We start from the raw sequence: 14,051 nt of genomic DNA on the forward strand, positions 1-14,051 counted from the left end.
GTGGTAGCAGTGAGAAGCCCTAATCCTGGACCGGAACTTCATTGCACAAAGAGCTGTGCAAACATAACAAAAAACAGCCCTTGTCCCAAAGAGCTGATGTGAGCATATTACACTTCACACAGGATATGAGCCAGTGCAGAATCAAGCTCATGATGTCTAAATAGATGTTGAATAGTTTACAGGTGCTGGTGCCACTCATTGGTTTCTTTAGGGTCATCTGACTCAGCATTCAGAGTATAGATTTTTTTTTACATCATTTTTTGTACTTCAGTACAGTGGGATTACTCAAGTTTTTGCCAGTTTTGACTCATAAATCAGTCTACTTCAGTATTTGCAATATCCCCTTCATTTCCTTATTCTTCCAGGAGAAAATACTCAAGAAACATAGGAAATACTAAGGTACCTATGTCATTCATCATCATCATGTTCCTATTACGCCTCTGGCCTTTAGGGTAGTGATGAAGCTCCTCCACTCTTATCTTTCTGGCAAGTCTTTCAACAGTTCCCCAGCTGTGCCCCAGGTTTTTCAGCTCGGCTTCCACAGCTTTTTGCCATGTTCTTTTTCGGGCAGCCTCATTTTCGCTTGCTTTCAGGTGTCCATCTTATTGTTACTCTGGTGATGCAATCAGGTTCCATCCGAAGCACATGACCAGTCCATCTCCAACGCCACTCAGCAGGAGGGCTTTTCTCTCCTTACTCATTTAGTTTTCCCCAGCACTGAGGTGTCTTACTTAGGCTGTGCACTACCCTACCAGTGACTTCTAATGATGAATCCTACACCAGAGCACACAGCACCCAGAGGCCAAGTTTCAAACAGCCACAACCTACCCTTACATATTTTGGATATAAACACACTATCCATTTATAAAAGAGGAAGTAAAGGAGAAGTTCATAGGATCTGTCTTGCTTTGTATTGAGTTCACATGATATAAAACAGTGTCAGATTGGTAGCTCCAACATGCCTATGGAACTTGGCAGCCTGTGGAACTTCGAGCAAGTGCATTCACTTCCCCCACATCCACCCCAATTGGCATCACTGATAGGAAGAAATTAAGCTGTAATCTCTGGATGAGACTTTGCATTGCTGCGGTTAGTCGCAAAACTGCCATTTGCTTCAGTGGGAACAAGATTGGGTCCAGGGACTGGGTGTTTGACTTGACCATGTGCTACTTACTTCAATATTGGCAGCTGAGCAGATAACTATATACTCCTCCTTGATTAAATGTGATGATAATATTCTGAGAGGTTCAGATAGAGCTTCAGAACAGATTTTCTTAGAGGGGGAGAGAAATAGGTTGAGCATCGCTGTTTTCACTGAAGGTTCCCTAATTCTGTTTTAATGCTGTTCAACTGTCTGCAGGCAGCCACAATATTGTTATGATTTCAATGTGATTTTTTAACAATCTTGGCCAACGTTGTGTTGCATTTCCACTCTTTTACCATGAAGCTCGATCCATCATCTGACTCCTCAGGCAGTGGCTGTCTGCTGAATATTCATCGTGCTACTTATATTACTTATTCTTGTAGAGGCAGCTGCAAGGAGCTGGCTCATCTGATGCCGAGGGCTTGTAGCTTTCTTATTACTTCTCTGGCAGGGTAGTGGAAGATGGGAGTCTTCTAAAATAAAAAACCTGGAATATTCACTCAATCTATATTTAAAAGGGTGTGACTTAGGGCCAGATTCAGCTCCTATAGAAATTAATGGCAAAATTCCTGTTGAGTTCAATAAAGCAGGATTGGGCCCATAGAATAGAGGCAGCAGGTGAGGGAAGGGGAAAATTCATGTTTGTTTTTCTGGGTGCAGGTGGCTCTGGAATTGTCTTTTAAAGTACTTCCTTATTATCATCAACTAGCGGTTTTCTCCCATAAGACAGCAGTAACAGATGGCTGCGTGCTGCTGAGTGTAGGCTCAACCGCTCCCCTAATAAACTGGGGGAAAGAACTTGGCATTCTCTTAGTGCATTCTTCCACTAAATAATAGCAAGAGAGATGAATAGCAAACGAGAAGACTATCTTCTAGACACATCCTTGGATGTAGATTGGGAGGCACTGCTTTTCAGTGTGTTTTTGTGAGTAGTGGGAAGGAGTAGGAGAGGTTTGTAGGGTTCATTGCCAAGGAGGAAGATGATGAAATATTACTTTTGCAAAACAAATACATACAACTGAAAATAGACTGGACAAAGAACACATTAGATAGTAAATTGAAGGGAACTACCTTCCATTAGCAGCAGAATGGATTACATTATTTCCTAGGTCTTTTCCATTACTAAACTGCTGTGATCGTGTGAAAATAAACAAAGCAAGGTAGTGATTTAAAAACTCTTTCCATTCTCTTCCTAGATTCCCGGCACTACCTTAGCTTATCAGTCTCTTCCTCAGTCTTAACCTTTTTAAAACAAAATGTTTCATCTCACTTAATTCTTTAAACTGCAGATCTGTCAGGATCCTGATGAGGGCAGTTGGGACTAAGAGTCAGAGTAGGATCAAACCTGAGGCTCAGAGTAGCAGAAGACTTTGTAGTCAAGTTCCAGGCTGGGGTTGGTACCCAAGTCTGGGCCAGGAGGCCAGGTCAGAATCAAGCCAAGGTTAAAGCCAGGAGTTCAAGACCAGGAGGCAGGAATGGTCATGGAAACTACAGGAGATTCCTACTGTTGCCTGGATACTTCTGGAACCTTGGTGGACAGAATGCAGGGAGCCAGTCAGGATCCATGAGGCTGCTACCTGTTAGACCCCTTGAGGTAGAACTTCCCATAGGTCATGGGAAGTGGAGTGCAAGCTGGTGACACCTGCCACTGGGAGGCAGCATGAAGGTTTCTGCTGGCTGACAGCTATGCAGGCCTGTTTTCAAGACCTGATGGACCCTCACAGGATCTAGTCTGAAAAGTGACCTTCTGAAAATGGCATCAAAGGGTTCCACATTTGTTTTGTCTCAAGAACTCCAAATCATGTTTGCTCAATTTAAGTGAAGAGATGCTTTCCCTAACCAATGCTGCAAATCCGCCCCGCAATGACATGTGTTCCAGATTCAAAGGTGTGTCTAAGTGAGTGTAAAGGCAGCCTAATTTGGAGTAATGTAAATGACCGTCTTCCTCTTCCTTCCAATGAATGTTATAACAACTTGGACTCATTGATACATATTTTTATAAACTCACATCCACTTACCAATGACTAGCCTTCTACTTTTCAGTTTGGCTCACTGAGCTTAGCTAACTTTTAGACAAGCTAAGTTGGTGTAGCTTTCTCAGTGTTGCAAAAAAGCATCTAGAAGAAGGATATAAGAAGATAATAAATTTTAAAAATACCCTCAAACCACTTCCCACATTAACTTACATCTTCCCACTCCTGGACTTGTATGTTACACCAAATTAAGTCCAGGGGAATCTAGTGAGAATGTGTGAAGAAATCTAATATATGGTAACTTAAACATCATCTCTAAATTTACTCTTGAGAGTCGAGCTGGATTTTTTTCTGGCTTGTACACCCCCACAAATATTAAATAGTCTGCTGGAAAAATTAAGCTCAGAATTCTCCCTGTGCAAACCCATTGTCTTCAGAGGTTCTTTCCAAGATACAATGATCACTGTTCGTGTTGGGCTCCTGTGGCCTACAGTGCCTGCTCCCTTCACCTGCAGCAGTTCGCTTTACTGATTCACAAGTTACAAAGTACTCAAGCTAGTACTTTCAAAATTATGAGGAAAATTTTTTAATTTCGGTATTTTCATTGACATTTTTCCTGTTTTTCAGCCAGTTTATAGAGGTCAAAAATTCTCAAAGAAAATCAATTTCAATGAAACATCTTGGGCAAAAAAATTCCTGCCGACATTTTTCTGCACTTACCATTCAGCTCTACAAACTACCATGCTGAGCAGTTGTACAGGTGGCTTTAGTGCTTCTCTTTCACAACTCTTGTGCCTGGCTCTGCAGGTTTGAACCAGCAATTAACAAACCTGTTGATACATTAGCAGAACAGAATCCAGCTCACACTCCCATAGAAGTGTGGCCTCTACAGGGGAAACAGGTGTTCAGACTAATATAAAAAAATCTTTGTGACTCTGTTCTGAATACACACAGAGGGAAAAGATCGATTGAGTGCTACAGCACAATTTTTTTATTGAGTGCTTTACCTGATTATAACAGTTTAAGCAACTTTTTCCCAGGGCAAATTCTCAAAATTCACCTTGTCCTTTTTAGTTTTCAAGATCAGGATTTACTCACTGGTCTCTCTTTCAAAACTTTTATGAGCTTGTTAAAGCATTATTTTTCTCCATGATGGTCTGAACTACATTTAATATTAGTCTATGTTGCTTACTGACAATGAACTCCGAGAATCCCTGGACACATGGTAACTGGCATTAGGGTCACTAAGGCAAGTGCTTCACTAAACATTCATCACTATTTTTAGTTCCCTTACACCAAACTACTTGTTGTGAAGCCCAGGGAGCTGCTATGTTGTGATTAAAAGGGGTCACCAACAAAGGCAAGAAGACCAGAGAAAACAGCTTTAAGTAATACTAAAGATTTCCAGTTTGGGAAGGAGAGCTAACCAAGATCAGGTATTTTAATAAAAATTATCTTGCTATAATCCACAGTTAGCACAAGAAATTAGTCAGTTTGAGACAGAGCATGAAAATTTTAGCACGTTCTGTACTATCTGATCAAGTCCTTAGAGATGTCATTCCATAAATTCCTGCTCTGACCATCAGCTATTAAATCATTTAATCTCTACTTGGTATCCTTCTGTGGGATCCTCACAGAAACTGAGGCAAAATACCAAAGGGCAGTAGTGTGGGAGAGGGAAGGGGGGAAATAGTAGTAGAGAAATCTTGTTAAAGTTAGTGTAATATATTTATTTGGGGAATTTTTTGCTGTCTGTAAGCCATGCTGTGATCTATTCCTTTTCTGCTAATAATATTAACTTGTGAAAGAAAATAACCCCCCTTTGACCTACAGTCAGCCTGAGGAGGATATTATAAGAACAGAGTGTTTGGGGCGTTGGTACTGGCAAACACCAGGATGGTTCTTTTTGTGTGTTTGTTTATTGCCTAAAAAAGGGTTCTTGGGTAAGCTGATTGGCTCTGTTCCATGTTGTGATTCTCATATTCACTGCTCTTCTGACCTCCCATTGTCTCAGCTGTGATTTACACAGCTCAGTAACCCTTGTTTAGGGTCTCTTTGTCTCCCGTACTTTGTCTCAGCTCACATTGCGTTGACCTTGTTTGACTCTCATTTTGTTACCTGAGTTCAATAGCAGCCAGTGCACCACCAATGCTAAGGAGAGAGGTAGTTGCCATTCCTGGGTGATGGAGTCATGGGAGAAACTGCAGAGAACAAACAGTGTGAAAAGCGACAGGGCTGGCTGTGCTGTAAGCAGTTCACAACAGCAGCAGCTGCTCTGGCTAGCACACTGGAAGTGCCTACATTGTTACTGACTCTTCAGGAAGTGTGTGTTTGTGCAAGGTGAGAGCTCAAAGCTTTAGATTTATTTGATATTTGCTTAACAAGCACATTTCCAGCTGTTGCGGTGGTCATTATTCCATTTAATATCTGGTTCTGTCACTATCTATTTATTAGCTTGTCTCTGTGATAGTCAATATATGTAGATTTTTTAAAAATTGTTTTTGCATTCTTGTCCAGAGGCAAGACTTGATGTTGTATTCAGTTGCGACAGTTTTTAAAGTAGCGTCTTTAAGATGAAATAAGATAATTAACAACCTAGGCTCTGCAATAAGTCACTGTTCTCTTGAACAGTGACAGGTTTTAGGTGACATAACTTTTACAGGTTGGTAGCCTAAAAAGGGCTTTAGAGTTCTACACTTAGCAGTTTTTCTTAGTATTGTGTAATGTATTGTGAATTCCTTGCGGAGGGGAGAGAGAGCTTGCAGGATTGCATCTGCTTTACTGTATATAAAATAACTTTTCAGCACATTTCCCCCCCATATTTTAAAAATATAAAAATGCCACTTTGTTACTCTGTAGAAAACAGAAATGGAGAAGAAAAAATTGTGAACTTCAATTATATGCAGTAATGTAAGATGTTATCTATCAAGCAGGACATAAAAATTACTGCTGTAATGTAGAGAAACTACATAGGTATGTAATTATATTCTCCTCAATCTATTCTCTTGTGTGTAGGTTCTTACACTAAATTCATCATTGTAATATCTGAGCTCCTGAGGTCAGGTTTTTCAAATCTAGTTGACTATGCTTTATTTGATGGTCATGAAGAGAAGTGATAGTTTTAATAATCAATTTCTCACCTCATTCCTAGTAAGTGTATATATTCTGATGCTTATTTATAGTGTAGGTAACATGTCTTTGGCAAGGTTCACTGGAGAGTAGCAAAGATGACAGGAATAGGGGTTATAGGTTGGACATTTGACTGGTCATATATGCTTGATTTTTGAATGGCTATTCTGTGACTGGTTTAAAAACTGGGCAGATACTAAAATTAACAGGAATATCTCATTCACAGATGATTTATGTCCACAGACAGCTCCTGCAGAATGTAAAATTGCTTAACATTCTGATTGGTGAACTTTCATCCCAATGACTGAATGTCTTTATTTTAACAATATAAATTATAAATAAATTATTATATGACCTGAACTGACTAACCTGCTACCCCATAGGCTAGAGGTATGATGGAATTTACATATGTTGAATAATTTAAAAAAATAGTGATTTCTCCTGAAAAGACGAGGAAAATAGTAGAAGAGTTTAAAACTCTTAAATTATTAAAGGTATATTGAAAATTGATGAGCCTCTTTCTGTCACTTAATGTCATCCCAGAGTGCTAGGACTAAGGAGTTGCTTAGTCAAACTAACGTTGAATAAATATAGAACAAATAAAAGGATATGCTGCTCCATGCAGCATGAAATCAACCTGTAGAATTAAACACTGCAGGATAATGAGTCAAGCACTGTGTCTGGATTGTTAACAGGTTTGGCTAATTTTATTACCTTTATGTAGAGTAGGTTGCGTGAACTCCAATCTCATGCATCAGGCTGCAAGTTGATGACTGACCGGGTCAGAAAGGAATTTTACCTTCAGTCTGATGTTTAGTATTGCACAGCTGATTACTGTAGTAAGTTTAATATTTGGGTGGCTAAAGTTAAGCACATAAATTCATATTCATGCACCAGACCAAAACAAGAAGAAGTAAGAAAGAAAGAAAGCAGTGTGATTTTTCAGAGACGCTGAGCACCTGCAGCTCCCTTATAGCAATCAATTTATTTCGTGCTCGATAGAGTCATTTGTATTCACTCAATGGGACTGCTCACAGAGCAGCATGCAATGACTTAACAAGGTGTGAAACCTTATGGGTGTCACAATCTGGCCTTTTGATGCTTCATGTGATGCTTCACCCAAACTTGAAAATGTTGGTCTAGAGGCATTAATGGAGGGTTTTTCACTTTCTTTGAACCATAAGGTATAGATCACTGCCAGAGACCGAGTACAGGACTTACTGGTAGAAAGATCTTGTCTGCTATGGTAAACTGTGTGTGTGTAAAGAGAATTATATGCACACAGAATACTCAAGACACTGCTGAAGAGTAGCAAGGCAATGTAAAGGTTAATTAGAAATGCCACGATCAAATGATTCATCCACCTGTTACCTTGAATGTCTTGTGTTCTTAGTGATAATCCATGTGTAAAAGGAGCAAGGTATATTAACTTCCAAGAACACACTTGTTCATTCCTAATGAAGCTATTTATGTCTCTGCTATTGTCTCTGATCAGAAAGTAGAGGGACTACTGTTTTGCAATGACAGGTTATTTTGGAGAGAAGAGCAAGGCATTCTGTTATTTTTTTAATTTGGAGATGCTGCAGCATGACCATCGCGGCCTCCTTCTTTCCCCTCTTCCACTTCTCTTTTCTCTGATTGGGAATTTGGCTCATCTTTATATTCTAAAAATTCTAGCATATTGTGATATCACTGTGCCAAGGACTCTCTGCTGTCCTTTTCACTTGGTGATCACTGGTTGATTCCATGGTTATGTATGCCCTGAAGAGAAAAATAGCTCCTCGGTACAGGAAAATATTAAGGCTGAATTAAAATGTACAAGCTTTTTGCGGCAGGAACCATGTCCTCCTATGTCTTTGAATGGCATGCTACACAATGGGGACCAAATCTTGTTTAGATCCTCTGGGTACTGTTGCAATCCAAATAATCATAAACATAGCCCTAAGCCACTTTGCGGGCAAAGAAAGAGGAGGAGGGAACTGGGGGAAAAAACCTTCTACTAGGGTGTGAAGGAGCAATAAAAAATTGAAGCAGAGAATGTTTTCTGGCCCCTTCTGAGCCTGGGGCCTGGTTGGCCTGTCTTTTGTTTGAATGTGAGGTGGACATGGATTTACCAGTCCAAAATCCTCCAAATGCAAGGCTATTTATGTTCCTAAGATACTTGTATAGCTCTCGTTACCGAAATATCTGAGATTCTTAGTATCTGGAATGGATTTAACCTTACAGTACCTCTGTGAGGTAGGGCAGTGCCACCATGATCTCCACAGAGAATAAGTGACTTGCCCAATATTACTCACAGGCCTTTAGGGTACTAGCCTAGGAATTTAACCTGAGTTCAGGGCTAGTACCCTAACCACTGGACTCCTCCCTGTAGTATGTTTCTAGTTATTCATCCTTCCTAATTTAAAAGTCCCAAACAATGGGGCTTCCTCATCTTTCTTTGGGTGACTGTTCCACATCCTAATATGTCTTGCTGTCAACTCAGACTAAGTTTCCCTTTCCTTACACATCCCAATAAGTGACCAGATTTTCAGCTCCTGTTTACTCATCCCAATAAGTGACCAGTGCATTGGAGTGCTGAGCTCTTCTGGAAATCTGGCCATGAGGCTCACAATGGCAGTTCCTGTGTCTTGAGCACTTTTGAAAACCTGAGCATTATTTAGGCGCCTTAACTGTCATTTGAAAACTTGCCCCCCAATTTCAGAGCTGAGTACTTTTGAAAATATAAAGTTAATTTTAAGTCTCCCAAGAACTCCTGTATGTGCTGGTTTAGGTGGGGGTTAAAGTAGGTGACTAGGGCTTTACTTTCAAGTTCCTGGAACATGAAGCATGATAAGATTCTACACAGGGGTATTTTTTTATTGTCAAAGGCACCAAACCAAAGTATGGTACAATGACATCTTCATATAGCCAATTTCATGGGGTTTCTTTTTAGAATATATCACTTTTCAAGGTGTACGTTACTTAATTCTCTTTGTTTGTATCACTGAGCTTTTGTTCTAATATGGCTATGCAGTCTGAACAGCAGTTAACTTTTTGGATGCTTCTCCAAACTCTCTTCGAGACACTTAGGTGTTCAGAATCAGGTTGGAAGCCTCAATAGAATAGGCTTTCTCTTAAGATATCCAATACAATGCTTCAAGCAAGTGTCCAGATTTGTGAAATTCAGAGGGAGAACACTTAATTTTCTCAATATTTGCTCATCTGCAAAAGAGCTGTATTTTTGTTTGGCTTGAGTTTTTGGTGAAGGTCAGGATGGGGGGTGATTTTTTCTTTGCCCAAATGGGTTTATATGGGTCTAGGGATCAGTCCAAGTAGTCTCAGCTTCATGAGTTATCTTCCAGTACACATACACACTCACACTTGCTAGCTCATCTAGAAACAGGGTAAAAGTTGATCCCAGCTGGAAGCAAAATTGGAAAAGCCTAGTTTTGTGGACAGGAAAGATGTATGTCAGTGTGACACAGTTAACACTTCACACAGATCAGTCAGGAAAGCCGAGGCAGCCATGAATGACAAATAAGATTCATTAAAACAAAAACCTTGTGTTTTAGACATAATACCTGTAATGCTCATTTATCTTTACTGTTTACTATCGCATCCAGAAACGGAAAATGAAAGAAGCTAACAACATCTGACAGTACTTCCAGCTTCCCTATTTACATTCTGCTCTAACTTCTAAAGTGTTCATTTTGTCCCCTATGGAATATTGCATTGCTAGCAAGCTGGAACTTTAATCAGAAAATCTTAACTTTCCAGTAGCAGATGGATTGTAAACAAAAATGTTCTCTCTAAAAGTGCAAAACATACTGAGTAGTGGATTTTGAATGTTGATACTTCTTTAGGGCAGTTGCTGATGCTATCGTGTTAGTGATGGAAAGATACAGTTCACTTTTGCTTTCATTTATTCTACTTCCTACATCCCTTGCCACTGTGCGTTCTGCTCTTGTGTAAATGTCAGAATGGTTGCTTGGTGGATGCAGAACACTTCAGTCTTCAGAGGTGAAAACTAATGCTGTATACAGTGGGGAGAGCCTGGAAATGTTGGACGAAAAGGACTAAAATAATTGAGGAGCCTCAGGGTCAAAAGCTGAAACCGACATTTAAAGGTCTACGCCCGGGAGTGTGTCATTAATAGGAGTGACTTTTCTAATGCAATATATATTTTATTTAGCCTTTCAGAAGCAGAAGAGCTGTGATGTATTGAGTGTGAACCGAATCACCAAAAGAACATTTTAAAAAAAAAACATTCAAGGAGAGTTAAGAGTGAAATCCACTGTCCTGAAATTGGGTCACAGATTGATTTTTCTCTCCCTCCTCCCCCTCTCTTCCTCCTCCTTCAGGTTTATGACATATTACAGCTCGCTGGACTTGGACAGTTCAGAGTTCTGTAACAAAACACATTCCACTCTTGGCTGTTACTGACACTGATTCTGTGCTGTTCAGATCATGGTACTGGAATTTTTAGGGAAACAAATAAACCCAGTGCTGTATATTTGCACATTTTTCAACTCAGAAAGTTGTGGTAGATGATTGGAATATCACACTAATGGTCCAGTCATCATGTATAGCACAAAGAAGCACCCAGGGGCTCAATGTTCCCTGCCCCCCAAATTACGCTGAAACAGGGGTATGCTGTGTGTAGTGTTAGAATGCAGGAGGCCATTGGTGTGAGCAGGATAGGAACAGACACAATATAAGAACATGCAGAGGGGTAGTGTAAGTGAGATGCTGTGGGATTCTCCTTGGAAAACTCTAGCTTAAGCAGTCAATGCAATCTTTGGAGTACAGTTCAACTGTTCAGCTCCTCAGTGCAATTAAAGTTTAGGCAGCACTGATCTCCTGTATATCATCTTAGTCACCAGGTAAGGTAGAAGAGACAGCAGTGAAGAGTTTCATTTCCATATCCCCTTTGCCATCCACTCCATCACAGTCAGAGGAGCCCCACCATGTAAGTACCAGAGTCAATATTCCATGATACTGGTGCACACCATTCTATAGTCATAATTCAGATTTAGTAACAGTAATTAGTAAGGTTTCAGAGTAACAGCCGTGTTAGTCTGTATTCGCAAAAAGAAAAGGAGTACTTGTGGCACCTTACAGACTAACCAATTTATTTGAGCATGAGCTTTCGTGAGCTTAGTGAGCTGTAGCTTAGTGAGCTGTAGCTCACGAAAGCTCATGCTCAAATAAATTGGTTAGTCTCTAAGGTGCCACAAGTACTCCTTTTCTTTTTAGTAATTAGTAAATTACTAATGTTAATGGACTATGGAATACATGAGTAACCAAGGACTGTGAGGGACATGGCAATGTTTTCTGTCAAACCACAATAAGATAAGCAGGTAAGTCCTCCATCATGTATCTCTCAGGTTTTCCAGTGTGCAATTGCCCCAAGGAAAGATGTGATGTCCAAGCCATTAATGGTTACCTAGCTATGCTACTGCTTTGGTGGCTTTTGAAGAGCAGCATGGGGTGAACTGACTGTGGTATATATGACAATATCCTGGACAAACCTTATTGAATTAAGTATTTTAGGAGTTCATTGTATTAAAAACACAATGTTCATGTACTGTTGAGGAGACCACAGCCTTTCAGGAACCAAGAACAGTGGGTGGAGGAGGAGGGTGGTTGTAACCCCTCCAGGAGAGAGGCTAACAGATCCTGGTTCAAGCTGGATTCTCCAGGGACCAAGAGACAAAGAGGATTTTTTTTATATAGCCTGAGTTATACCTAACTTATGGCCTTCTTTCTGATATAGCAAATGGACAGGGCCTCTGATCCAAGTGGACCCCAGTTCTTAGGGAAGGAGTTGGAAGATTTGTGGCCCACTGAGGCCCTTTAAGGATGGGTGTTGGTTCTGAGATGAGGGTTTGATGAACTTGTGACCACAAGAAAAACCCATATATGGGGTTTGAAGAACTACTCACCAACCAGAGTGCTTGTTGGAGTGAGGGGGTGATCTCTGGTAAACTTATGAGCATGCATATAGATTCTGTTACAGTTTTTAAGATGTTTTCTCTGTAATGCTTTTAACTTTATAAGCAATCACATTTATTCTTAAGACCTGTGCGGTAACTTATAACTGTGGCAGTTACACTGTGTACTGTCTCCGAAGAGAAGGCAAAACAGGCCTGCTTAAGAAGTCTGTCTTTTGCTGGGGATATGACAGCATAGCCATGGAAATGTGCAACCTGGAAATACGTCACTCAGGAGGGAGAGAGACGAACATCTCAGCCCCAGAGGTGAAGGGTGAGGAGCCTGGAGCCGCGAGTGGGTGCCCTTACTGGACCATAGAGGGGGGATACAGGTGCATTTGCCCTGAACTGTGACTCTAACATCTGTGGCAAGGTCACTGTGCATGTGCCAAAGGGTTGCTGCGGAAAGGATGGAAACTTGCACGTGCTTCTAGAAGGCTTATGCAGCATCCAGCTAATGTGCCTGCAGCTCTCCATGGGCCTTCCTCCTCAGAGCAATATTTACACAAGCCCTACCCATTGCTCACTAACTCCAGAGCACAGCTGTAGCACGGTGCACCAGTGCCTTCTCAGGGGCTTCATTTGTAGGGATCGACTTTGCTTAGGCAGCCACATTGTAGTTCTGACTTCACTTGTTTTAATACTTCTGCCTAACTGCACAGCTGAAAGAGATGATCAAACCTCAGGTATAAATGAAACTGAATAAATGGGGAGTTAAATTTTGGTCACATTTATAGTTAACGATTCCCTGGCTAGCGCTAAGAATCATTTGACCTAAACTATGACTTGAATCTTGCTGCTAGCCAGGCAGTTTGCTTATATAGAAAACTGGAAAGTAATTAAGCCACAAGATTAATGGATTCCAAGGCTGGAAGAGACCTTTGTGGTCATCTAGCATAACACAGGCCATAAAACTGCCCCAAAATAATTCCTAGAGAGGATCTTTTACAAAAAAACATTCAATCTTGATTTAAAAATGGTCACAGATGGAGAATCCACCACAACCCTTGGTAAATTGTTCCAATGGTTAATTACTCTCACTGTCAAAAATGTACACCTATTTTCAGTCTGAATTTGTTTAGCTTCAGCTTCCAGCCATTGGATCACATTATACCTTTCTCTGATAAACTGATGAGCACACTGTTAAATATTTGTTCCCCATGTAGATACTTAGACTATAATCAAGTCACCCCTTAACCTGATTTTTGGTAAGCCAAATAGATTGAGCTCCTTGAGTCTATCACTATAAGACAGGTTGTCTAATCCTTTAATCATTCTTGTGGCTCTTCTTTGAACCCTCTCCAATTTATTAACATCCTTTTTTAATTGTTGGCACCAGAACTGGACACAACATTCCAGCAGCGGTTGCACCGGTGCCAAATATAAAGATAAAATAACCTCTGTACGGCTACCTGAGATTCTCCTGTTTATGCATCCCAGGATAGCATTTTCTGTTTTCGCCACAGCATCACATTGGGAGCTCATGTTCAGGTGATCGTCCACCAGGACCCCCAAGTCTTTTTCAGAGTCACTGCTTCCCAGGATAGAGTTCTCCATCCTATAAATATGGTGTACATTCTTTGTTCTGAGATATAAAAATTTACATTTAGCCATATTAAAATGCATATTGTTTGCTTGCACCCAGATTAACAAGAGATCCAGATCACTCTGAATCAGTGACCTCCCCTCTTCATTATTTACCATTCCCGCAATTATCGTGTCAGCTGCCAACTTAATCGGTGATTATTTTGTTTTCTTCCAGATCATTGAAAAAAAATATTAAATAGCATGGGGTCAAGTACCGACCCCTGAGCGATCCCATTGAAAATT

The 14,051-nt window shown here is 40.5% G+C and overlaps 1 protein-coding gene across 7 annotated transcripts in view; it reads left to right on the top strand.

Annotated features, from left to right (window-relative positions):
• The window catches only part of ARHGAP24 (Rho GTPase activating protein 24), a 337,318-nt gene that overhangs the window by 211,046 nt on the left and 112,221 nt on the right, over window positions 1–14,051 (top strand). Inside the window, exon 1 of one of the 7 annotated variants that reach the window (XM_073340574.1) lies at window positions 5,364–5,457. The exons of the other annotated variants lie outside the window; for them this stretch is intronic. The gene's annotated coding sequence lies outside the window, so the exon portion shown is untranslated. Of the gene's footprint in view, window positions 1–5,363; window positions 5,458–14,051 lie in introns of those variants that run through there. 7 annotated transcript variants of the gene reach the window in all.

Source organism: Lepidochelys kempii, chromosome 4 (genome assembly GCF_965140265.1).
Source record: "Lepidochelys kempii isolate rLepKem1 chromosome 4, rLepKem1.hap2, whole genome shotgun sequence".
Lineage (NCBI taxonomy): Eukaryota > Metazoa > Chordata > Testudines > Cheloniidae > Lepidochelys > Lepidochelys kempii.